Genomic DNA, 27,524 nt, shown 5'->3' on the forward strand with positions numbered 1-27,524 from the left:
GTACAAAACATATTTTATCCCAGCTGTTCGTAGCTCAATAGGGAAACCGAAAGGAGGGCTAATAACATACATTGCAAACACCTTGAATCACCTAAAAGTGTTCAATGTCCGCTCCGACCCAAATTTTCAAATTCTCTCTCTTTCCTTTACGAATAAGGAGTCTATCCTCTTGGTCAACTCCTATAATAACTTAGAGGATGACCAATTTCTGATTCTTTTACGTAATGTTCAGGAGAGATTAATTCAACTCTATCGGTTGAAGGATGGACAAGGGGCAAATCATCTTCTATGGGGAGGGGATTTTAACGCCCATCCATGCCCACAGGCTAAATCAAACTGCTGCGGGATAGTGGATGAATTTGATGCTCCATTAGTACACTTTGCTCACACTAAGGTGGGGAATGCTATGAACAATCTGCTCTCTGACTTGGATCTTGTAATAGCCAACAGTTCAAGTTCAGATCAAAATGCCCTCCATTCGACCTATGTGGGCAGGGGACATCAAACGACAGTTGATTACATCTTCCTGTCACCTGGATTGTTACATATAGCTAGAGCTTTCCAGGTGATCGCCAATTCACTTAGTGACCATTTTGCGCTGAGGATGGACCTCCACTTAATTGATTACAGGCCCCAAAATACAGCAATAGCAAAAACTCTTGCCCAGAATAAACTAGATCTGGACAAACACAATGGCTACACATTAAAATGGGGAAAAATTAATCCAAATGAAATTATAAAAAAACTGGTTGATGTGGCATATACCAATATAATTAAATGTTTAGATTTATCGGTAAACCACGAAGAAGTCCTAAACAATTTTAGTCAAATATTAGAGAAAATCAAGGGATTACTCACCGCAAAACCTACATCTAAGAACCCTATTAAGAAAGGTTGGTTCAATCATAGTTGCACCATAGCCCTTACCAAATTAAAATCCGCCCTACATAATAAACCCAGAGACGCGGGACAGATCCAACTCCTTAGGCGTCAATACGGAAGGGAACGTAAACTGAGAACTCAAGAACTGAAACAGAAACTCTGGGAAGACCTGCACACGAGTGCTGTTTCTAAAAACAGTGAGGCCTTTTGGCGAACTGTTAGATCTCCCTATCTCACTGATAATAATAGCCCTAAGATCGAAGTGGCTATAGATGAAGAAACATGGGTGGCCCACTTCACCAACATTTTCAAAAACAATTCAACTATAGCCGGGTCAATTAACATACTTCCAACAGTAGAATATCCAATCCCGCTGCATTTTGACATTTCCGATTTACTAGTGGCTTTAGAAACAAGTAAGAATGGGAAAGCCCCAGGACCAGATGGGGTCCCAGTGGACCTTTTTAAACACAACTTGGACCTCTGGGCCCCTATTCTTACTAGAGTGTTTACAGCAGCTGCAAATGTGGGACTGCTAAATTCCTGGAGCAAGTCCATCATGGTCCCCATTTTTAAAAAAGGGGACCGCCAGGATGTGAAATGCTACCGCCCCATCTCATTGCTGGACTCACTGGGCAAGGTTGTCGGGAGAGTAATACTTGAGCGACTTCAGCAATGGACGGAGGAGAGTGGCATTATTTCCGATCTCCAGTTCGGTTTTCGAGAGGGGTTCGGAACGGTAGAGCAGGCCCTTAACCTCAGTCTGATTCTGGGCAAATATACACAGGCAAAGAAGAACATGGTTTATATGGTCTATGTAGACCTGTCCGCAGCTTTTGATTGCGTTTCGCATGCAAAACTATGGACGGTCTTAAGGCAAATGGGAGTGGATCCCCCCCTTTTAGATTTTTTGAGTGAACTTTACTCTAGAGCTTCGGCAAGAGTGCGATTTGGCCTGAACGGGGAGTTGACGGCATCTTTTGGAGTAGAGCGTGGAGTCAGGCAGGGGTGTGTCCTGGCCCCCTTTCTCTTCTCATTGTACACCAACGGTTTGGCACGAGAGATGTTGAGGGGGCCCAGGACCTCCCACGTGTAAAACAACGCCTGATTCCCGCCCTGCTCTATGCGGACGATGCCGTCATTCTCGCGCGTACTCCGAAAGAACTACATAATTCTCTGAATAGATACACGGCTTTCATGGGCGGTCCGGACTTACAAGTGAACGTCAAAAAAACGTTTGTCATGATAACAGGTACTATGAAAAAACGAGTTAAAGACATCTATCTCGATAACCAAAAACTCGAGGTAACTGCCCAGTACCCATACCTTGGAATTATGATAGACGAGAGACTGTCATGGAGGCCAGCAGTAGAGGCAAGATGCCATCTGTTTAGAAGATCCATAGCGGCTCTGATGAGCTTCTCCCAGAGATTGGGGAGGAGGGCACCAGCGGAGCTACTGAAAATCTACAGTGCCAAGTGCCAGGCCATTGCCTTGTATGGAGCGGGCGTTTGGGGCCACATAGATACCAGTGCCCTCCAGGTAGCAGAAAACACTTTCCTAAGATTTCTTTTAGCCACCCCGAGAGGCACTTCAATATATACTTCTCATCTGGAATTAGGAATCCCTTACCTTGTGGATTTGCTCAAGATCCAACCATTGATGCTGTGGCGCCGCGTTTGGACCTCGGTCAAAAACGCGCTGACACAGTCGATCGTAGCTGATACAATGGCTCTTGATCAGTCCTCAAAAGTAAAGTGGCTTTGCTACATTAGAAATTTCCTTAAATGTAAATGTAAATGTAGTATACTTGTAAAGCGCACAGCTGCCCCAGCAACGGGGCGTCCCGGCGCTGTATAACTCTGGGGAACCCGTCCTGGCTTTCCCTGTGGGATGGTCCCTTGCTGGGAGTCCCCAAGGTGGAGCCAGGCATCCCCGGAATTGGTGGGGCTGTTGTGGAGATTAGGCAAGCTAATGCCCAGAGTTGCCGAGTGGAACCCCTGATTAGAGTAAGCACCGAAGCGAGAATTATCGAGTCCGCTGACCAAGGTCCACGACCCTGCCGCGTCGGGAATTGAACCCTGGTCCCAGGCTGACTTCTGCCCTCGGGCCTGCCGCCTCTAACCAGTGAGCCACACTACTCCACGCTAAAGACCTCGGTCTTGAGAAATACTATTTCCAACCTGAGACCATTGTTGACCTTCCTAAGAGAGCCCTAAAGCAACTAGCCCTCAGACACTTGGAGACATTGAGATTGACTTCTGAGTCGTCAAAACCTTCGGTTCTTCATGCGAACCTGGTACAGACCACACATTGTATCCAGCCATACCTAACACTTCAGTTTACTACTTACGAGGGAATGTTAATGACAAGATTCAGATTGGATATTTTTTTTAGACTGGTAGCATTCCCCGTTAGTAACAGTTGGGACTCAATTCTCCCTCTATGTCCCTGTGATGGGGAATCAAACCATTCTAACTACATGTTATCATGTTCTGTTTATTCCATCATCCACATAGGAAAATTTGGCTACTACCTATACTGAGGCGCTGGGGACTTAGACAATGTCATCCTGCAATGCTTCGCCTCCAGATGCTGGAATCTGAATTTGTTTGTTACATTGTTCTTAACTTTTTGAAATGCATTAAGAAGCACAGGAAAAACCTGTAAAAATCACTTTGGAATTAGTTTTAGCCCAATTAACTGAAATGATTTGATATCCTTTAAAACATTTTTATAAATTGTTTATGTATGAATTTCTTTGGAACTTACTTTTGTAACTTGTATTTCTGTGCAAATATTCAAATTGTATTTTTAAATGTTCCTTTTATGGTTTTCCTTTGCGAAAAGCCGAATAAAGAAATTTTTATATATTGCCCAGAGTCACATGATGCTGGGCTAACCAGGGATCGACTGTGAACCCGGTAGTCCTGAGTTAGGCATCCTGGCCTCTACGTGTGTAGCAAAGGAGGGGTAAAGGAATTGGATCAAATGTTGATCCTAAGGCTCAAATTACCATTCCAGAAAAGTAGAATGGAAGGTCCAACCTGAGTCAGAGCCCCAAGTAACAATGACTGACAAAAAGGGGACTCAGTTGTTCCTTGGTGAAGAGTTATATGGTCAAGGAGGGAAGAAGGTTAATAGGAGGGTAGTGCTCAGTGGAGGGCTACCCTGGGCATCCCATTAGTTGGAATGAATGGCCTCACACACTCTTGCAAGTGTCATGCTTCATCATCGGCCGTTGCTCCTCGTTGGACAGGCGGTGCAATGTCCAACGGGCTCACCTCTAGGAGGGGCTCTTTGTCGGAGATCTTTTTTCCAACAGCCTGTGGGTGAAGTGCAAGTGAGGGGCCAGGTGAGGGGTGGATAGTGTAGGTGGGTGCGTTAAAATATAGCACGGGATACCGGAGATCAGTTTATTCTGGTGGTTCCCATACTATAAGTAAAACCAGTGGGTAGCCTATGATCGCCAGAAGTTAGGTTCCGTATCACGATCTAGGACTACAAAGCGTTCTGTGAGGTCGACATGTTTCTCGCTTTTGCAATTATGCTGCGATTCTTCAGGACCTAATATAATTATACATCTATCACAAGGGAAGACCTAATAAAGTGTCAACCTATAAACATTATATTTTCTGTTGTACTACCTGGTTAAGACTGCTCTTGCCTAGAGGAGACAAAAGAGAGAGTTAACAAAATACACAGACAACAATTTCCCATTCTTGACCGTGAACACACTGTGGTTGTGTGAAGAGAAGTGACTCTGTGGCTGTGACATTCTGTGAGCAGTGACCATTTAGTATCAACTTAATTCACGTATACCACATGTCACCTCTTTCATAATTCAAATTAAAATAAGCATAAAAATCAAATTAAAACATGATAGCAGCAGTTTCTTCATGGTGTCTACTTCGTAAAACCACTGTGGGTTACTTAGTTACTCACCTACAGGTCAAGGAGTACAGGTGTCAACAGTACCCGGTAGGTGTGACTTCAAGGGGGAGAGCCAATAGGGGTTTAATGGCTATAAGGAAGACAAAGGCACGTAATTCCAGTTTTGTCAGGGGTCCCCAAACGCCAAAACAACTCATGGTTCTAGAATTGGAGATGGTGTTTCTTTTGTGCTTAATGTTTCACGCTAATAGTATTAGACATGCCATTGTAGGGACACTCTTATACATTCATTCTTCCATTCGATAATATGCAGCTTGTTTGGTCAATGCATTCTCTAATTTATGCGGAGGCCTCAGTGTTGTTTTAGCCATGTTCTATTAAATGTTAGCTATGGTTACAGGATATAGGTAAAAACGTCCAAAGTGCAGCATTCACACACTTAGTTCTGTATGCATATGCCAGGGTCACCGATAGTGTAAAAGACACAACCGTGTGTTGGTTGTAATGTCGCCCGTTCCCTTCTATAGCTAGATTGGGGATTCAGAGGCAGTCGTGCTCGTGCGTTATCGGTAAGGAAACGCCAGCACTAACTTCAGCAACGCCGGGCAAGCACACAAGTATCCTGGTGTTGGGGCGAGCGAAACAATCTCGCTGCGCTCCCAGCAGACGGTAAAACGCACGCGCCGCTCACTTACTTCTCGAAGCCTTGGTCAGAGCTAGTACGCCTACCCATCGCTACCGGTGTCCGGATAGTAACGGGTTCCCGGTACTCGAATGGTTATATCGGAAGTTTGGGACGTCACCAGCGCGTCTGGTGTATCACGTGATTAGTGGTGCTAGCGTGGTCGCCATCTTAGAAGGTGCAGTCCAGGTGTATCATCGATTAACCAACCAGGGGTGCATCAAAATAAAGGGTGTTAGTACAATTACACTGTAAGCGAGGAGAGTCAACAGTGTAAAAGACAACTAGAGTTGTGGTCAGAACCCATTATATTGGACGTAGCCAAAGCGCCTGGTATATCGTGTGAAGACCGACGTTAGCATGAGCGCCATCTTGGAGAGGGGAATCAAACCCATTGAGTTTATAGACAATGATGGATTAATATGCATTCGTGTATATAACCCAATGGAACTCATCGTATATTAAGCAATATTTACAGAAGCATGGTCAGCGAGTGTCCCTTCATTGTGAATTGCACACTGTTCTTACAGTGGTCAATCAGACTATTGGAGCTGGTTCCAGACGAGACGTTGTTAAAGTCTAAAAAGGAGGTAGGATGCATACAGGAGGGCATGGGAATTTGAATCCACCATACCTAGGACATAGAGGAGTGGTATTGCATCAATGAAGTCATAGGCTGCTCCATGGGATATCCTCGTTGAGTCCCTGCTTATCTGAGGATAACCTATGTATCCACCGCTGTTCCTTTTGGAATAGATCCTGTTTTGATCTTTTATTGGGGATTTCAAGGATGAGCCACCTTATGGAGTCGGCAGTGTGGTTGTGTTCCAGAAAGTGTCGACACATCTTGGTGTTGGATTTCTTACATCGTATATTGCTTCGGTGTTCCGATATACGAATCTTGACCGGTCGGGTGGTCATGCCCACATATTGTAATTCACAAGGGCACCTAATAAGGTAGATGCAATTGGAGGAGTTACAATTGGTATGGTTACGAATTTCCCAGGTGAATGTCTCTGTTAAGTTGATAGACTTGGTGACATTAGTGAAGGGGCAGACACTGCAGGAACCACATGGGTAGTGTCCCTTAACTGGAGGGAGTTGCCAAAGTGTGTTCTGTCTGCGGACTGTACTTTGTTTTGGTCTGGTGTGGACCAAAATGTCTTTTATATTACTGGACCTTTTAAAGGCAAACCTTGGGGTCTCAAGAGTCAGCTCTCCTGTGTTGAGAATTTGCCAGTGTCTCTTGACAATTCTCTTAATGTCATTAGAGATAGGTGTAAAGGTTGTCACACAAGTCAAAGGATTGGTATCATGTGTGGTTCTGATATTATCCTCCAGGAGTGCCTCTCTATTGTTGTTCTGTGCCCGCTTCCGTGCTTTGTAAATCTCCCTAGTGGGGTAACCTCTTTCTTTCAAATTTCGTGAAAGAATACTAGACTCATTCCTGTAGTCGGTGAGGTTGGTGCAATTGCGCCTAACCCGCAGAAATTGCCCAAAGGGAAGGTTCAATCTCAAGGCTCTTGGATGATGGCTTGAGAAGAGTAATAAGCTGTTCCGGTCCGTGGGCTTCCGATACATTGTGGTGCTGATCTTACCCCCTTCCAATCTGATGGTAAGGTCCAGAAATGCTATCCTGGAGTCTGAGGCAGTGATTGCGAAGGTCAGGAAATTATTCAAGGTATTCAACCACGTGAAAAACTCTAGGTACTGGTGTGATGTCCCTGTCCAGAGTATGAGGATGTCATCAATGAACCTCCTCCATAGTATGATGTTGGAGTGATAAGGGTTCATTGGTCCATTGATGTATTGTTCTTCAAAATCTGCCATGTACAGGCAGGCCACCGAAGGGGCAAAAGTACTGCCCATGGACGTGCCCTGGGTCTGTTGATAATACTGTCCTTTGAACTCAAAGAAGTTCTCTGTCAGGGCAAGTTCAGCACATTCCATAATAAATGAAGGTGGTGTTGCTGATGTCCATACTTCCATACTGAGAGTCCTCTCTATCACCCCGAGTGTGGCCCTCTGTGGGATATTCGTATAGAGGGCCTCCACATCTAGGGTGATGCGGAAGTCAATCTGAATGTCCTCCTGCAGGTTGTCAAGGAGGCGTAAGACATCTTTGGTGTCTTGAACATAGGAAGGGATTCTCTTCACTAGCGGCTGCAGGAAGTAGTCACAGAATTGTGATAAAGGTTCCAAGATAGAGCCTATCCCTGAGACAATCGGGCGTCCGGGTACTGGTGTTATCCCTTTGTGAATTTTAGGGAGGGTGTAAAAATATGGTACCCTTGGATCCTTTTTCACAAGAAATTCCGCCTCTTTTTTGGTGATCCACTCTTGGCACTCTGCAGATTCCACCAATCCTGTAATGGTGGTTTTAAGTCGTGCAGTGGGGTCAGTTGGGATAGGAGTGTAGTAGCGTCTATCCCCGAGTTGTCTTAGGCATTCTATTTCATAGTCTTTAGTGTCCATTAAGACTGTTGCTCCACCCTTATCTGCCTGTTTGATAGTGATGGTTTCATCATTGCCCAAAGAATTGAGTATCTGTGTCTCCATATTGGACAGATTATGGTATTTCTTACATGGTCTCAGGGCCCCAATGTCCTTGAGCACAGCCTGCTCATATGTTAGGACTTCGTTGGGTATCATCCCACTATGTGGTGTAAAAGTTGATGGATTGTGGAGACCTGAGTCAGAACGTATCTCAATGGCTTTATCATCGAAGAAAGCTCTCAGTCTGACTTTCCTGAAGAATTTCTGAATTTCACAAGTCAATTCAAAGTTGTCTATTTTTGGGGTGGGTACAAAGCCCAATCCTTTCTGGAGGACTTTTTCTTCTGGTATTGTAAGTTGGCGTGATGATAAGTTCACAACCAAACTCACTTCCTTCCTGTCCTGCTCCTCGTTTCCATCCCTAGGGTTTGTGTGTCCTCCCACTGGACCCTCCCTAAAATTCTTAGAGGGAGTGTGTAAAGCATTTGTGAATACATACAGCAATACAGTGAAAACACTACAGTATTCTTTATATAGACTTAATACAAGACTCAAAAGACAAAAATCCACAATACTGTAATCAGAAATAAGATGATAGAAGTAGCTCAAAAATAGATTATTCACAGGGGGCGTGGCCAGCTGTATGGCGGTGTAGGACGTGCTTTCACCGAGCTCCGGCTGAAAGCTCCAACCTGTGGTAAATATTTTAGTAATTTACCTTGATCGGAATTTCTAGACAATATAAATAAGTTTAAGTATGAAGAGCAGAGTCCGTGGTGGTTCGAATTCAGGGTCTTTATTCAGTAACTCGAGTTAAGGGAGAGCTCCGTCACCTGAGGAGGATCGGAAGAATCTCTAACTTTATTATCAAAACACATTGTATTTATACCCGGAAAAGAGAAAGGAGCTTCCCTTTAATGCATACACGTGTCATATGTTGCAATAAAACAGAAGTCATGACTAGGAAACAAGGCTGCGCCATGAAAGGAGGAAACATGGCAGAGGAGATGAGGCTGCGTCATGATTAAAATGAGGAAGCACAAGAGAAGCAGAAATGTGGAGAAGTAACACTAGGCTGGTTCCTTAGATAAGGGAGAGGTGGTGGTGACAGGATGTCTGTTTGTCGTGTTTCAGCATTCGGGGGCTCTTCTTCTCGGAATTGGTCGTCGTGGTTTAGCATTCGGGGGCTCTTCTTCTCGGAATTGGTCGTCGTGGTTTAGCAGAACGGGGCCTATTTCTTGGAATCGGCCTGATTATAGGGAAACGGTTACAAATGGGGGGGGTCTTGTTCTCGGCATCGGCTTGACCGCAAAAATGTACGGTTTGAGTGAGGAAGCTGGTTCTCGGAATCGCCCTGACCATAAGGATGTAACTTTGAATTTTCGGGGAAGGAGAGTGCGTGATCGGTTCTTGCTTGTGTGTCAATCCACTCAGGGGCCCCCACGGACCCCTGCCCCCACCACATCTTCACCAGAGCCGCCAACACCATCGCACCCATGCTCCGCCAAACCATCAACCGCTCCCTGGCGACCGCCTCATTCCCCGACGACTGGAAACACGCCGAGGTCAACCCCCTCCTAAAGAAACCCTCAGTGGACCCCACCGACCTCAATAACTACAGACCCATCTCCCTGCTCCCGTTCCAAGCGAAAGTCATCGAGAAAGCCATCAACAGCCAACTCGCCACATTCATTGAAGAACACAACATCCTCGACTCCTCCCAATCCGGCTTCAGAAAAAACCACAGTACGGAAACCGCCCTCCTCGCCGCAACAGACGACATCCGCACCTTACTGGACAAAGGAGAAACAGTAGCCCTCATCCTCCTCGACCTATCAGCGGCGTTCGACACAGTCTCCCACCACACCCTAATACGCAGACTCTACGATGCAGGAATCCAGAACAAGGCCCTCGACTGGATCTGCTCCTTCCTCTCCAGCAGGATGCAGCGGGTCAGACTCCCCCCTTTCCTCTCGGACCCCACACCTATCACCTGCGGAGTCCCCCAGGGCTCCTCCCTCAGCCCGACGCTCTTCAACGTCTACATGGCTCCACTTGCCCCCATCGTCAGAACCTACGGACTCAACATTGTGTCATATGCAGACGACACCCAGCTCATCCTCTCCCTATCCAACGAGCCCAACACCGCCAGACGCAACTTTCGAGAAGGCATGGAAGCCGTCGCCAAATGGATGAAAAACAGCTGCCTACAACTAAACACCAACAAAACAGAAGTACTCATCATGGGCCCAAACCCCGACGCCTGGAGTGACACCTGGTGGCCCACCGCCCTCGGAAACCCGCCAACCCCCACAGACAACGCACGCAACCTGGGAATCATCCTGGACTCCGAGCTCAAAATGGACCGCCAGATCAACTCTGTCTCATCTTCCTGCTTCCACACCCTCCGCCTCCTTCGTAAGACCTTCAAATGGATCCCCCTCGAACACCGAAAGACAGTCACTCACGCCCTGGTCACCAGCAGACTCGACTACGGTAACGCACTCTACGCCGGAATAAACAAAAACCTCATCCGCAAGCTGCAGAACATCCAGAACGCCGCCGCAAGACTGGTCCGCAACCTGCCAAAACACTGCCACATCTCCCAGCACCTGCGCACACTCCACTGGCTCCCCGTCGAGGCGAGAATCACCTTTAAGATGCTCACCCATGCACACAAGGCCCTCCACGGCACCGGACCAGCATACCTGAACAGCCGACTCAAATTCCACGCACCCCAAAGGACCCTACGATCAGCCCAGCTTACCTACGCTGTGGTCCCCCGCACCAGAAAGACCAGATCGGGAGGCCGCTCCTTCTCCTTCCTCGCGGCCAAAGCATGGAACGCCCTTCCGCTCCACCTCAGACAGACAACATCGCTCCCCATCTTCGCAAGAAACCTCAAAACCTGGCTCTTCGACAGACCCCCTCCTTGATGGAATGGAACCTGCACCCCCCCAACCCCCCCCACCCCTAGCGCCTTGAGACCCTTACGGGTGAGTAGTCGCGCTTTAACAAACTCCTGATTGATTGATTGATTGTGTGCTCGTGTGCTCGTGTTCCGGCATGATGAGCTCGGGGACGTGACTGGAAAGGGTGTATGATGGGACATAACCTACGAGAAATAATCATTTTCCACATTCCCTCCTTGTCCCATAATATACCCTTCTAAAATTCTTTTCCTTTTCTAATCCACTTCTATACTCATTAGGCCGTTTACTTGTTCCTGTAACATGATTCTTTCCTTTTCTTTCTTTCTGGACTGGGTTTTGGGAATGCAGGTAGTGGTACAGAAACTACAGAGTGCTGGACCGCACTGAATACAGAGGCAGCAGGTGAGAAGGAAGGCTAGAGCAAGACCTATAACTGTAAGCGCCTTCCATCCCCATGAGGACAGGAGGCCCCAGAGCCAACCCGTCAGGGACCAGGCACCAGTGTCTGCATCTAGTTTCCTGGAAAGTATATGAAGGCGGAAAATAGCAGAATACACCGAGGTTGCATTATCTGGGATAAATATACAGCAGCTGGACCCGATCAGTTCACATACGCCACCACGGTCAGCCAATACGATGTCTAGGACCATACGGTTCTGTAACATCATGAGTCTGTCGGCAGCCATCTCAGCGGTGATGTTACTTAATGCACCAGCTGCTTCATTTATGGCTCCCTGGACTACACGAGTCAGTTGTCTTATTTGGCGGCTGTTGATCATAGGCCCCCAGAATGGGATGACTCCTTTAAAGAAGTCGCCGGCCTCTTGGTCCGCTGAATCTTCAGCGTCTATGGCCCCCCTTCGCCGTCTCTTAATTACGGTCGGAGGGTCACTGAGATGGTAATCTGCTGGGGCGGTGTAGGTAGGGGGAAGGAAAAATGCAATGTAGCATTTTCCGGAACAGCCTTGAGGTAGCCAAGTGCGTGCGTGAGGTCCACAGATAAAGTAGGTGTTGGGGGCAGTGGCCATCGTTGGGAAATTTGGATCAGGTAGGGGGTATGTCTTGTTACATTCACTATCTCCCATTTTCTGACCCTTGCCCTTTCCTCTTACGCAGAATAGGCCCTCATGGGGCACGGCCCATCCTCCCTGTTCTGTCTGTCTCTTCTGGACTGAAAATGTCTCCCTAAAGGAGGTAGTGTCATTAAAGAGGGAATAACTGGTGTTTTCACTATTGTCTGCTCGTCCCCATTTTGCTGTAAAAGTTACCATTCTTTCGACGGCTCGTATTGTTTTTGTTTTTATCTCGTTCCAGGTACTAGCGTTCTTGATCTGGGTCTCAGGAATGTTTCTAACAGAGGCAGAAAATATCATAGAGAGTGCATAGGTAGATCCAGCATAGCCAAAAGGGAGAGGAATAAAAGGCATTCCTCCGTGCACGGAATGTGGCATTAAACCACAGACCCAACAATTGGTCTGGTTAATCACCAATTGATGTTGGTGGAGTGTGGAGATGAACGTGTTATTGAAGAACTCTTTTCTTCTGTTCTTGAGATGTGGGAGAAGGTCTACGTGTGAATGCATAGCGGTGTTGTTCAAAGGTGTGGGGGAAGATGGTGGGAAAGCTAGATGAAGGAACCAACCTAGACAGGCCATGATGCAGAAAATAAGAATCATGATAGAAAGGGAAAAGGAAACTTTGTTCTGTAACAATTTCGCACAATGAGTCTTTATCTTCATGATTTCGGCTGCTTAGTCTGAGTAAAATATGCACCAGTGACCGGACACTTCCCAGCAACCGCTTCACCAAGCGTCCGTCTTGGGCTTAAATAGCCACTGGCAGGCCGAGGTCAGGTGCAATGTCTCAAGTCTGTTTTGGATAAGATCGCAGCCGCGATTTGTACTCTTCTTTTGGACAAAAGTTCTGGAAGGGGTGAAATAAAGTCTGTCATTTCAGTGTCTTTAAAGTCTGATGTTTTAGTGTCTCTGGTCTCGGGATCAGCAACAGCGTCCGAAGGAGTTGGTCCGTAGAAGGGTTTGAAATGGCTCACGTGGAGCCATCCTTTCCGTCTCTCGACTTTGACGGCGGTCCTCGTCGACAGCAGCACCAGCTTGGGAGACGTCCACCTTCTTTCCAGAGGGCTGGTTCGGTCAAAATTTCTGACAAGCACCCATCGGCCAGGCTGAAGGGAGTGCTCCCCGGGCGTGGTCTTGTCTGGAAAAGCTGCAGCCACCTGTGAACGGCAAGAATGTAGTGCAGACATCAAAGAAGCCAGGTAATCTGTCAGTACATTTGCATCAATGTCAATTAGCTTTTTAGGAGATGGCACACCCCAGATATTCGGAGGCCTCCCAAACGTGATCTCATAAGGGGACAGACCCGTCCGGGAATGTGCCACCATTCACATGTAGAAGAGGGCAACCGGAAGGGCTGTAACCCAATCTATTTGCTTGTCAGCGCATATTTTTGCCAACTTCGTTTTTAATGTCTGGTTATGTCGTTCTACTAGGCCTGCTGCTTGGGGATGTCGGACACAGTGAAATTTCCAGGTGTATCCTAACAGTAAGGAGACAGCCTCCATTAATTTAGAGGAGAATGGTTGTCCGTTGTCAGAGTATATAACTCTTGGCAACCCATATCGAGGGAAAATTCCCTTACCAATTGCTTGGCAGTCATCTGGGCACCATAGTCTGGGACAGGATATGCTTCAGTCCATCGGGTTAAGGTACAGACTACTACGAGGACATACTTATGTCCCCGACATCTCTCCATCTATATGTAGTCCATTTGGAGGACTTCGAAGGGATGATCTGGAGGATGGAACCCTCCTTGTTCAACTGATATACTTTTCCCTGGATTGAACTGACAGCAAATCATACAGATTCGTACTTTTTGTTTGGCTGCTGCACGCAGATGCTTGTTGTGCCATATCAAATTCAGACTGTCTAACATTCCTTTCTCTCCTAGATGTGCAGGACCATGGGAAGTTTCTATCATTACGGGATCCATTAGGTCAGAGAGAAACCATTTGGACTTGTCCTTTGTTACTGTTGCATTCTGTTGTACATTTCATTCTGCCTTGCCCTTTCTCCTTGTTTTCCCTCTCTGGATCTGCTGCCTGGAATGTATGATGCGTGCCTGCATCTTACATCCTGGGTTCCAGATTCCAGACCAACTGTATCACAAGACCTGTACCTGAACCTGTTAAGATGTGCTGTGCTTCAACTCTTGCTATTATATTAAAACTTTCATGAAAGTCAACTTTAATCTGCCTTGGATCTTTTTACTGGCGACGAGGTAAACCCTACTATTTCTGCCACCATCCTTGGAGCACAGGAGCAGAAAATTTTAATTTTTGGAACCAATTTACAAAGGAGGAAACCTGGGATACATCAGTTTGTCATCCTTGACAACACCAAATATTACTGAAACGTCGATTTTGCTACAAATTACGACATACCAGCGTTTTCCTGCTTATTTTAAACATTTCATGTCTTCAGCAAAAAAACGAAGAACACAATTTTCACAACGAAAGAACATCGCTTCTACCTCCATAATCGGCGCTTTTCCTGGCGTTTCCACCACTTCTACTCCGGCGGATGGGTGAAGTATAAAACTAATTTTCTTCAATTTGAAACGTTTTACACATTTCTTCTGGCGCGAGGCTTTTGCCAGCTCGAGACTTCCTCTGTTTCACGCGCTGTGTCGTCATCACGCGCTGCGTGATCACGTGTAACGCTTCACGCGCTGTGTCATCATCACGCTGCACGCCTCAGCGCCATCTTTGTTTCTATAGCAACGGAGTATACACTCTCCGTTGCGCTGAAAAACCGATGTCTCCTTAACGTTTCCACACGCCGGAAGAAAAAAAAAGAAACTGCTTTTACACGCCGGAACGGATGTCGATGTTCTACTTAATGTTTCCACACGCTGGAAGGTAAAACAAAATACATTTACACGCCGGATGACAAAACAATACTGAAATAACTTTATTATCGCTTTTATTCCATATTCAAGTACTCTTACCGTTTTTTTTTACATTCAGCATCTAACGAGAGGATATTTACTTGTGACTGCTATTTTACTATTTAAAAGGAATACTTTAAAACTCTTTTAACTCTTATGTACGTTATCATTTTGTGATATTTTTTTTTTTTAATCAAAAAAAAAAAAAAATAATAAGAACAAACTACAATGCAGTTTGACCCACCCTCAAAATTTTTGCAAACCAAAGGTGATCCACCCATCCCTTGGACCAGATGGAAAGAGGAATTCTTTACCTACCTTAAAGCCATGGATGGCGAAAGAATGTCTGCAGAAAGAAAAAAAAACATTTTCTTACATTGTCTTGGCTCAGAAGGACAACTTGTCTTTAGAACTTTACCTCCTGTGAGGTCAGGTGGTGATTCAAATGTTTATGATGAGGCTGTACACAGAATAGAGGGAAGGTTTAAACCAGTAACTAGTGTTGCCTTAAACAGGTTTAAATTTTATACCAGGGTACAAGATGAGAATGAGTGCTTTGATGATTTTTTAACTGCTTTACGTGCACTTTCCCTTCATTGCAATTTTGGTCTTATGACCGACGAAATGATTAGGGATCAAATTGTTGTGCATGTCAAAAGCAAGAAAGTACAGGAGCAGTTATGGATTTTAGGGGATCCTAGTTTAGAGACTGCCATTAGTACAGCTAAAGCATTAGAACAGTCCGACAAATGGATCAAATCTTTAGACAAAGCCTCTACTCAAGCTACTCCGTCCATTTCCACGGGTGAGGTTAGCACTGTAAATGTCAAAACTCAAAATTCCAACAAATATGAGGGCAAAGGTAAACAATTTTATTGTTTTAGATGTGGAAGTCCGGATCATATTGCCTCTTTTCCACAGTGTCCTGCTCTAAATAGACAATGTAACAAGTGTAATCGCACTGGTCATTTTTCTAAATATTGCAAAACCTCTGCTAAACCTGTTAATGATTACAAGAAGTCTTCTTATAGTACTCCCAGACGTACTAATAGTAATGTATCCTATGTTGCGGAGAGAGAGGATAATAATCCACTGGTTAGAGAGTCCGGTATTGTAATTTCTATACAATCTTCATTCGACATGACATTAGCAGATACTTTGCCTCCTCCAAAGAGTTCAGTGAATATTCTAGGCAAAACTCTGGAACTCATGGTGGACTCCTGTTCACCGTGGACCATAATCACTCATGATTACTGTGTAGAGTCATTTGGTAACCTAATTGATGTTAATTCTTTGTGTGAACCTGATATTGATGCCTATAATTTTGATACTTCCAAAATTAGCTTTATAGGTTTTAAAGAAGTCCCTATTATTGTAAAAAATAATTCAGCCATTATTAAGATGTATATAGCATCTAAAGGTGTGAATGTTCTAGGTTGGCGGGACCAAGCTAAGTTGGGGATCTCGTTAAATCCTAGGTTGAAAGATCCTGTGTGTGTCCTTGCCATAACAGATGGGGACTATGACTTGACATCCATGTCTAAAGAGATATCCATCTCTTTTCCCAATGTTTTTTCTGAGAAGCTTGGAAGATTGAATGGTTTTACGCATAAAATCAAAGTTAAACCAAATACTGTACCCCTAAAGCAGAAGTTGAGAGGTGTTCCCATCAGTGTCAGAGAGGAGCTCAGAGTCATGCTTGACAACATGGTTAAAGATGGGGTCATAGAAGAGGTAGAATCCTCAGAATGGGTTTCGCCTATTGTTTTGGCGATTAAACCTGACAAAACAATTAGGTTGTGTGTAGACCTGAGAGCGTTAAATAAATGTTTGGTTACTGACTGTCACCCGTTACCCAACATAAATGAAATGTTGTGCATGCTTGACGGTGCCTGTGTGTTCTCCACATTAGACCTAAGGTCCGCATACCACCAGATAGAGCTCACAGAAGACTCAAAACACTTCACCGCTTTTATCACTCCCCATGGATTGTTTCAATTTAAAAGAATGCCTTTCGGCCTAGCGTCGGCCGCTTCTGTTTTCCAGAGGGCAATGTATCACATATTCAGAGATCTGAATGTATATGTCAAATGCTTTCAAGATGACATTCTTGTCTTTTCTAAAAATATCTCTGAGCACGATTGTCACCTTAGAGAGGTTTGTTCCAGGTTGGAGAAATTTGGCTTGACCATTAAAGCTAGTAAATGCAAGTTTTTTTGTAAGACGGTAGACTATTTGGGCCACTCACTTTCAGGGGATGGAGTTGTACCAAAAAGAAACCTTGTTGATGCTATTGTTAAGGCCCCTTCCCCTGACAACAAGGAAAAGTTGCTATCTTTTGCAGGGCTTTGCGAATATTATAGCAAATTTATCAAAAACTTTGCTAACAAAATGGAGCCTCTCAGAGAACTTACTAGGAGTTCTGCCCAATTTATTTGGTCGGAGAAGCAGGAACAAGCTTTTAAACAAATCAAAGAGGAAATCGTTAATGCTCCTACTTTGAAGTCCTTTTGTGTCAACAAAAAGTGCATTATTACTGTTGACGCCAGCCTTTATGGCATTGGTAGTGTGTTAAGTCAGTCATCTGGTAAGGATGAATGGTGTGTTGCTTTCTCCTCAAGGACCTTATCTCCCACGGAGAGAAGGTACTCGGTAATTGAGAAGGAACTTCTGGCCTGCATTTGGGCTGTTGAGCACTTCAGGAATTATGTTTGGGGAAATCGTTTCGTACTACGTACGGACCACAAACCGTTGGTTGGGATTTTATCTCCTGGAGGTGGATGGAACTCCACTGCGCGCATAGCTCGTTTGTCCTCACGTCTTCAAGAGTATGATTTCGATATTGTGTATGTTCCTGGTAAATGTAACGTGACTGCTGATTTTCTTTCAAGGTTTCCTTGTGAAGATGCTCCAAACACGGATAATGACATTGATGTTGTTGCTTCTATTGGAGATTGTGTTTCCAAGGAATTCATCTCGTTACCGGAGGATGAATGGTTTGTTGAACTTGGCAAGGATGTGGTCTGCCAACACCTGTTTGATTTTGTTAGGAATGGTTGGCCACCCCATAGGGGTGTTTCTCCGGATATAGCTCCTTTCTGCCAGGTTTCATCGGAAATTGATGTGTTTTCTGGTTTGCTGTTCAAGGCTGGTAAATTAATTCCACCTCAATCCTTACAAGAGAAGATTCTTCGTCTCGCTCACCAGAGTCACATTGGCATGTCATTTTACCCTCCTATCAAAATTGTTAAAGTCTTTAAAAACAGCGTTGCCACACAGGATGGTAGAGTGTGGAATGTCCGCAGAGTGGCTAAATATTGCAATCCTGAAAATGTACGTTGCTCTTCTTCCTCTACTCAGCGTAGTTACCAGAGGAGACCTGATGTGTTTCCCGTTTTGCCTCCACCCAGTTCTGTTCATCTGGATTCCTCTGTTGCCTCTAGAGTTAAAATTTCCAATAGGCATAAGAGTGTTCCCAGCAGGTATCTAGATTAATGTTTTTTTAAGGGATAAGATGTGTTGCATTCTGTTGTACATTTCATTCTGCCTTGCCCTTTCTCCTTGTTTTCCCTCTCTGGATCTGCTGCCTGGAATGTATGATGCGTGCCTGCATCTTACATCCTGGGTTCCAGATTCCAGACCAACTGTATCACAAGACCTGTACCTGAACCTGTTAAGATGTGCTGTGCTTCAACTCTTGCTATTATATTAAAACTTTCATGAAAGTCAACTTTAATCTGCCTTGGATCTTTTTAGTTACCCAACCTTGATCTGTGTGTGAACCTCCCTCTTCCTCCCATTTTCTCTTTTCGGTCTCTGTGGCTCGGTTTTGGATGTCTACTACATCTTTGGTGGGATCGATAACTGGACAGATAGTTCTAATGGTGGTTTCGGTATTTAGTGTTTTTGTCTGAGCAGCATGTTTAGCTGTGGCGTCTGCCAGAGCATTACCTCTAGTGATAGAGTCTATGACCTTGGTGTGTGCTTTACATTTCAGTATGGCTACTTCTGTGGATCTGTGTATTTCTTCTAGTAGCTGGAGGATAAGATCTCCATGTTGGATCTTGGTTCAATGAGAGGTTAGGAAACCTCTCTCTTTCCAAAGGATGCCAAAGTTGTGGACTACCCCGAATGCGTATTGCGAATCGGTGTAGATGTTGACTCGTCTTCCTTTGGACCATTCACATGCTTTGGGTAAGAGCTATTAGTTCTGCTGCTTGTGCTGAATGTACGGATATTCTGGCTGCTAAAAGGACTGTGTTTTCTGTCATGACAGCATAGGCTGCTGAAAGTTCGCCTGATTGGAGGCGCATGCAGGAACCGTCTACAAATAGTGTGTGTTCTGGTGTACTTAGAGGGACATCTGTAAGATCAGATCGGGGTTTTGTGACTAGTTCGACTACCTCTAAGCAGTCATGAATCTGATTGTCAACTGGAACAGTAGGCAGTAGCGTAGCTGGGTTGAGGATATTGCATCTTTTGATGATGATGTGGGGTTGGAACAGAGTGACTTCATAACCTGTGAGGCAAGCTATGGTCAAGTGTTGTGTCTGTGTCCTATTCAAGAGTAATTCTACTGCATGTGGAACTTGCACTTCAAGAGAGTGTCCTAGTACTATGGAATCACTTTATCGTATTGCTAGAGCTGTAGCTGCGACAGACTTCAAACAGGTAGGCAAACCTTGTGCAACAGGGTCAAGAGTGCTAGAAAAATAAGCACAGGGACGATGTTTGTTGGCTTGTGTTTGTGTGAGTACTGACAAGGCTGTACTTTCCCGTTCTGTGACAAAGAGGACAAAAGGTTTGGCATAATCAGGTGTAGCTAGAACAGGTGCAGAGCATAATGCTTGTTTGAGGGTGTCAAAAGCAAAAGTATGATCAGGTGTCCATGGCAATGGGGAAGAGGTTGTGATCGATAGCTGTATCAGGGGTTTGGCCAAGTATGCAAACTGGGGAATCCATTGTCTACAGTAGGACGTGTGGCCAATAAAGGCACGGACTTCTTTCTGTGTCTTGGGGACAGGAATGTTAAAAATGAGTTGAATTCTTTCAGGTGTGAGTGCCCTACCCTCCTTTGACAGCAGGTGTCCTAGGTAGGCCACCTGCTGTAAACACAATTGTAATTTTGAGGGTGACACCTTGTGGCCATGTTGTGCAAATGTTGGAGGAGGTATATAGATGACGTCCTAGTCATCTGGGAAGGTGACCGACAATCTGCTGAAGATTTCCAAATCTGGCTGAACAATCAAAACACCTTCCTCAAATTCACAAGTACCATATCGGCCAACCTACTGGTCTTCCTAGATTTTAATATCTATGCAGAAGATGGGGGTTTAAAAACCACCACCCATTTCAAGCCAACATCCAGAAATTGTCTGTTAAGATACGACAGTTTTCACCCCAGGCACCTGCGTGAAAACTTGCCGTATGGGCAATTTTTACGTCTCAGACGTAATTGCACAGATGTGTCCAATTTCAAATCACAGGCAGAAGACCTGAGTGAGAAGCTAAAACAACGAGAGTACCCCAGGAGAATTATTGCCAAAGCATTAAAAAGGGCCAAGAATAACAACAGAGAGGCCCTACTGGAGGATCGAACAAAAGAACCCAATGAGAACAAACGACCGATATGTGTGACAACTTTCAACACCATGTCCAATGAAGTATCAAAGATTGTCAATAAACATTGGAGGATACTAACATGTGGAAACCTGAACTTTGAAAAACCTATGTTTGCTCACCGAAGGGGACGAAACCTGAGAGACATGTTGGTACACACAAGACCTAAACCAACAACAGCAGTCACGCAACCGTCTGTTGACATCCAGGGTCATTTCCCCTGCGGAAACTGCAGTAGCTGCCACCTGACCAAAAAAAGTAAAAAACTTTCCTTCCGTAATGGAACAACCTGGGAGCAAAGGAAATTTTCCAATTGTAATTCCAAAAACGTGGTCTACCTGATAAAGTGCCCCTGCAACCTTGAATATGTAGGTATGACCACGAGGGCCATAAAAACAAGAATGAATGAACACAAGAGCAACGTGCGCTGTAAGAAGAGCACAACGAAAATGGCAACACACTACCTAACAGCAGGACACTGTGTAAATGACCTCAATTGGACAATTATAGAGCAACTACCCTCTGAAGCCGGGCTCTTCCAGAAAGAACAAAGATGGGTTTTCAGGCTTGGAACCCATTTAATTGGGCTTAATGACGATGTGCCATGGACCCAATTAACCAATAATCAGTAACATTTTTGATGCAATCGTTTTTGCCAAAAACCAATATCTCAGAAACAAAGCACTTAACTTAATTTACAATGAGCATATCAAAAAACCCAGCGCTGTCACCATTAATACAGTTAATTATCTGCAGAGATTCATACACAGTACTTGAAGGACCGCTAAACTCCAAATGCGCATGCGCGATAAACACTGCCTATTCAGTAGTGCCAGAACCCAACGCGCATGCGCTAGAAACGCTATCCTGCGCATGCGCGAAACAACACCTTCCATGCGCGTGCAGGGGTAAATAACGAGACGCTATTTTCATGTTATTCCATGACGGACAGAGAAGCATGATGTATGGCTAATTAGCGGACGCTCCGTACATGGGCATCCATCAATTAACATGGAGCGGAACACCCATGTTAGGCAACACAGATGCTTCCGCCCAATTACAAAACAGGGTATAAATAGCATGTCTACTCGTCCACCACTTCACAATCAGCGGAGCAGCGTGTGGGGGTAGACGGTGTCCAAAGCGTCCTGTCATTGTGAGTATTCCATAGATCGACTTGAAAAGACCATCCTTCTGACATCTGAGTGAGTAAGAATGATTTATTAAAACCTGCATCATTCCTCCCAACAGATTGCAATAATAGCAACACCCCAGATGTCCCATTTTGCTCATGAAGCCCGCAAGCAAGCTTCATAAGTATGACCAACAATAACTCCTAGTACCAACTATGTGTGTTCTATGTTGTATGTGTTGTGAGTCCTTTTTCCTTCCACAGGCTTTAAAACAAGCATTTTGGTGAGGTTCCAGGTGACTGCACCTGCTTGAACTACCCGCTACAAGGGTAACCAATGTTGTTTTCTCCCTTTTTTGTCTTTCTACAGGTCATTGTACTTGTAGCAGACCGCTGTAGGCATACTTAGCCTATTTTTCACTTTTCTGTATAATACACTTTTTATTTAAAAAAAACACTTGAGTAAGGTGGGGAGGTCGTGCCCCCGTCCTGAAGAAGGAGCTTGACTCCGAAACATGTCGACAACGCACACCAGAGGTCCTGTTCCCTAATATAACAGCCCTGACCTCACACTGCACTTCTTTTTAATAATACCAGCCAGAGTTCAGAATAACATTTTTTTCCTTCAACTCAAGCGCCAGGTATTTTTTAACTGTTTTTCACCACATCCCACCACTCACTTAAATTAAATACACCCCACACACCTAACACCACACATAGTCATTACTATTAGTGCTCCCGCGTAGTCGTAGGTCGTAGCACGCCGCGTCCCGATAGAGGGGTGCGAAGACCCCGATGATGAAGCATGACACCAAGGGGCCTTTTGGTGTGTGAGGGGTATTTTACAAAACACTGAGTGCTTCAACTCTTGTCGATCACTCTCTTCCCTTCCAATTTTCATGTTGGATTCTCTGTGTTTACCCATGTTGTGCAAGGAACATTAGGACAATTCGTGAGGCTTGCTCACATTCTGGTCGGAGCGTGCGTTGATCAGCAAATCGTCAGCATATTGTAACAATGTCGTATTGGTGGGCATAACAATGTCGTCTAACTGTCTTTTAAGTGCCTGACTGTAGATACTGGGACTTTCTGTATATCCTTGGGGAGCTCTTGTGAAACAGAAGCTACGACCTTGTAAGGAGAATCCGAATAGGTACTGACTGTCTTGGTGGATGGGTACACTGAAGAAAGCATTCTTCAGGTCGATTACAGTAAAATGTGTGGCCTCAGGGTCTATAGCTGTTAACAGATTACTGATGTCAGAGACCATGGGGTATTGTGGTACTACACATTTATTGAGTTCACGTAAGTCAACCACGAGTCTGTAGACTGGTGGCGCACCATCATCAGTTTTCTTTCAGACTGGCAGAACTGGCGAGTTACATATGTTGGAAGGTACCTCTCTGACTACTCCTTTCTGTATCGAGTCATCAATAATCTGGATAAGAGCTTGTTCTGCATCTGGAGGTAACTTGTATTGACGGACACGGGGTAGGACAACGCCTTCCTTCAATATCACTAGGTGTGGTGTAATATCCATGAATCCTACATCTGTTGGATCAGTAGCCCATACTGTAACAGCAATGTCTCTTAGTCTGACATCTAGTTCTCGTGTGGTGAAATGACCTTTAAAATCTCGGAGGAATAGTCGGACTCCTTCCGGTGAACAACATATTATAGCACCTAGTTCTTTTAGTGTCTGAATGCCAAGGAGATTTTCGGGACAGGACTTTGTAAGCACCAAATCGGTGGAAGTTGTAAGAGAACCAACTTTAAGTGATATTGGTTCAGAAACTTTGTTGATGACAGGTGTACCAGAAAAACCCAAGGAAATACTATTTGAGCCTGAGAGGGGTGTCTTGGGAACTTCGTTGTGCTGCACTGTCGTCCTACTAACCCCGTTGTCGATCAGAAATATTGCTACTTTACCTAGGAGTTTAGCATGTACATAGGGACCCTCTGGGCCAACCGGGACTGGTATCAGTGGACAACTATCGTGTTCCTCCCAGCTGTCTCATAAAATCATAGGGAATTCAGGATAGGATGACACTGGGTACTGGTAGAGTTGGGTGGCAGGTTTAGCATCAGTTGGAGGAGCTGATGTGGGTCGAGGGGGATAGTTACGAGGTTGTGTCTTCCCAGTGGCAATATTATGTTGTAATACTGGACAGTCACGCACAAAATGACCTGGCTTTTTACAATAATTGCAAGTAACTTTTTCCTGTGACACTTGGGGTTGTTTAGGGGTCTGTTGGATCGTATTAGTTTGTGCTACCAATACCTTCATTTTAGTATCTTTTGTCCTTTTTCCTTTTCTTGTTCTTGTTCGTCCCTAATTCTATTTTGGTGATATTGGAGCATCTGAAGCGCTTGTGAAGGGGAGCTTGCTTGCCAAGTACTCTCTACTTTCAGTACTCTATTTCTGATCATGGGCAAGGCATTTTCTACGAGTTTGGAGACAAATAATCGACTATAGGCGTCTCCACCTGAGGAGAGGCCGCTGTTGATGAGAAAACATTTCTCTAACCTTGTATAATAGTCCCCTATATCCTCATCTGGTTTCTGTTTACATGCAGAGATAGCATCCCAATCTTCTTTCTTAGAGGTCAGTAACTGGGATAGTATTTTAGGGAGAAGGTGAGGGAGTTCCTGAACTAGAGGTCCCAAGCGTTGTCCAGGATTACGAGTGGTGTCTTCTTTCTCTAAATCTGCCCATGTTACCTTTTTCCCTTCAACCTCCCAATCCTTTCCTTTTAGCTTGTCATACGTTCCTTGAGGTAGAAGGACTTTGAGGAGAATATTGAGGTCTTTATAAGTAAAGGAACCCATATGAAGAATGTCCTTGAGTTCCCTATGGAAACCCGAAGGGTCTTTTTCATGAGAAGGGACCATTTTCTTCATCTCTAGTATTTCTAGTTTTGTCAAGGGAGTGTACACAAACGTTTGTTGCAACTTTCCTTCGGAATCTGCAACGGGGTGTACTTCTTGGAGGGGGAACTGTCCTTGGTCATAGTGATGGGGATTTGTATCATAACTGTCTGTAAAGCATTGGATATATCGCTGTCGTAGTTCAAGGAAGATATTAAGGCCTTTTTGGTGGGCAACCAGTATCTTCGTACATTGTAATGAGGCGTTGAACCATATAGATGCTAGCTTTCCTTTGAGATGCTAGAGGGATCGATAAAAACATTTGAGCAACTATATCAGGGCCATATATGGAGTATTGAGATACACAATGGGTGCTTGATCTAGCAAGTTATTTTTCTTGGGTGGTGAGTGGAGGCTCGTCGTCCATCCAATCATCTAGAGCTTCTTGTGTTCGTTGGAACAACCTATCTGTAGGGGCTGACAATTTCTTAGTTTTAAGTTTGAATTGTCCTTTATTCTGAGAACTAGGGATACAGGAATGTACTGCACCATGAAAAGAAGTTCCTTCTTCCCTGTCTTTGTTTGTACTCTCATTCTCTGTTTCTCGGGTAGGGGCATCTTTTCGATGGGAATCAGAAACCTTGCTCGTGAAGAGTGGAATAAAGAGATCCATTTCTTTTATTTTATTGTAATTTCCTGCAACTACTGCTTGATCTAGTTGTAGTAAATCATCAGGAACTCTTTTTCCTGTGCTAGCTATCATTCTGATAAAACAAGTGATCATGAATCGTGAGAGGCATTTTCTATGTGCTATGGGTCTATTTTTAATAGCTTCCTGTAGGGCTTCTAAATTTTCTCCTGTTCGGAGAGCTTCGTAAATTTTGTTTAGGCAATTGGTGACATTCGGTACCTCCCGTATACCTTCTAGAGCCTCTCGTAGGCGAATGGAGATATCTGCTTGTGAACCTTCCCCTGGGGTTGGGTCATAATCGCACTCTAACATAGGTAAAACACTACCTGAAGTGTCAGGGATGGGTTCCATCTGAGTAACTATTCGTCTGGCTGTTATCTGATTAGTATAAGTAGGAGGAGGTTCCATTAAATAGGTGGTGATAAAATCATCGGGTACAGAAGGAACCTTAGGACGTGGAGGTGCCGTAGGGGTACTAGAGTCTGAGCTAACCTCGGACCCTATCTTTGGTGAGAGGACAGGATATATACCCGTCACTGAGGCCGAGACCTCTCTTTTCTTTTGTTCAAAACAAATGTCATCATTCTGATCCTGTAACTTTTTCATCTTACTTTCTTCTGACATTCTCTTTGCTTTCTCCACTTTCCCTTGCTCTTTCTGTTCCCTTTCGATGGGCTTCTTTTCTCCATATATCAACGCTCTCTAACATCGAGGGTCTTGCCTTCTTTTCCCAACACTTTTTCTCGATTGCCATAATACAATTCAAATCCCATGTACCACTCTTTGGCCATCTGATCGCAATGTCTAAATCTTTAGTGTAACCTTCCCAAAGATCCAAATACAAGATGGCACCAATTCCATACTTCGTATACATGAAGTAACCAGGAGTATCCTTCGGGGGGACTGGTACAGATTGTTCCAGTAACCCTTTCCGGGTACCCAGTTTACACAGTTTAGAGAACAAAGGCATTGTATTAGATACAAATAAAATTTACACTTGAAAAAACTAGATATACTCTGAGTATCAGAGTACAAACATACCGTTTTCTAGAAACCTAGAACCCGTCTTTACTGTGCTTTGAAAGATCAGAACCCGTCTTGACCGTGCTCTGAAAATCAGAACCCGTCTTGATACACCCCCAGCAGTACTCACCGAGGTGCAGAGAACTTGAAGACCTTGAAGATCTGGACACTTGATTACGCAGCGCTCGTGGACCGGGACTGGTCGGGTTTCAGACGACCTCGGGCTCTGGGTCGAGACTTCCGCTGTCGTCCTCACCACCTTGTATGGATGCTCAGATCTTGGTGCAGCCTCTCTCGGACACGAAGGTGTTCATGCAGGAACACCCTGCAGTGTGCACGTAGAAATCCGTCGATGTCTTGAAGAGACCGGTTTAGGTCCGCATCACCGGCGTGTGGGGAGAAAGGGAAGTTCCTGTTCGGGCGCCAATTTGCTGTGGTAAATATTTTAGTAATTTACCTTGATCGGAATTTCTAGACAATATCAATAAGTTTAAGTATGAAGAGCAGAGTCCGTGGTGGTTCGAATTCAGGGTCTTTATTATGTATCTCGAGTTAAGGGAGAGCTCCGTCACCTGAGGAGGATCGGAAGAATCTCTAACTTTAGTATCAAAACCCATTGTATTTATACCCGGAAAAGAGGAAGGAGCTCCCCTTTAATGCAGGCACGTGTCATATGTTGCAATAAAACAGAAGTCATGACTAGGAAACAAGGCTGCGTCATGAAAGGAGGAAACATGGCAGAGGAGATGAGGCTGCGTCATGATTAAAATGAGGAAGCACAAGAGAAGCAGAAATGTGGAGAAGTAACACTAGGCTGGTTCCTTAGATAAGGGAGAGGTGGTCGTGACAGGATGTCTGTTTGTCGTGTTTCAGCATTCGGGGGCTCTTCTTCTCGGAATTGGTCGTCGTGGTTTAGCATTCGGGGGCTCTTCTTGGAATTTGTCGTCGTGGTTTAGCAGAACGGGGCCTATTTCTCGGAATCAGCCTGATTATAGGGAAATGGTTACAAATGGGGGGGGGGAGTCTTGTTCTCGGCATGTACGGTTTGAGTGAGGAAGCTGGTTCTCGGAATCGCCCTGACCATAAGGATGTAACTTTTAATTTTCGGGGAAGGAGAGTGCGTGATCGGTTCTTGCTTGTGTGCTCGTTTGCTCATGTTCCGGCATGATTGGCTCGGGGACGTGACTGGAAAGGGTGTATGATGGGACATAACCTATGAGAAATAATCATTTTCCACAATCCGACGATGATTCTGGCACCCTGAGGGCCCGGAGAATACCTGTGAGACATCTGGGATCGTCCTGAGCTGTGTGGATGCGACGAGGGGTCACTAAGCTG

This window comes from Lissotriton helveticus (genome assembly GCF_964261635.1).
Source record: "Lissotriton helveticus chromosome 1_1 unlocalized genomic scaffold, aLisHel1.1 SUPER_1_unloc_4, whole genome shotgun sequence".
Classification (NCBI taxonomy): domain Eukaryota; kingdom Metazoa; phylum Chordata; class Amphibia; order Caudata; family Salamandridae; genus Lissotriton; species Lissotriton helveticus.